The sequence below is a fragment of the Halyomorpha halys genome, unplaced genomic scaffold (assembly GCF_000696795.3).
Source record: "Halyomorpha halys isolate HHAL.00 unplaced genomic scaffold, Hhal_1.1 Scaffold315.1, whole genome shotgun sequence".
NCBI lineage: Eukaryota > Metazoa > Arthropoda > Insecta > Hemiptera > Pentatomidae > Halyomorpha > Halyomorpha halys.
Window position 1 is genome coordinate 169,266 of NW_027105587.1, and position 370 is coordinate 169,635.

Sequence of the window (370 nt, forward strand, 5' to 3'; positions counted from 1 at the left end):
ACGAGAAAGACTCAAAGTTCTAAAGTGTTTCCGTTGCTGGGAGTACGGACACATAGCCCGGAATTGTGTTGGAAAGGATAGGACCTGCCTATGTCAAAACTGTGGTAAAGCAGGTCATAAAGCTAGTGACTGTAACCAGAAACCTCCATGCGCATTATGTGCGGGAAAAGAAGATCCCGACCACCCCAGTGGAAGTAGTAAGTGTCCAGCTTTCCGTACAACACTGAAAACCATGAAGCAAATCCAACAACATCGCAGATGAGAATACCTCAACCGAATCTGAACCATTGCGAAGCTGCACAAGATCTCCTTTACCAAACAGTACGGGAACAGCACATCGACGTCGCTATACTCTGCGAACAATATAAAA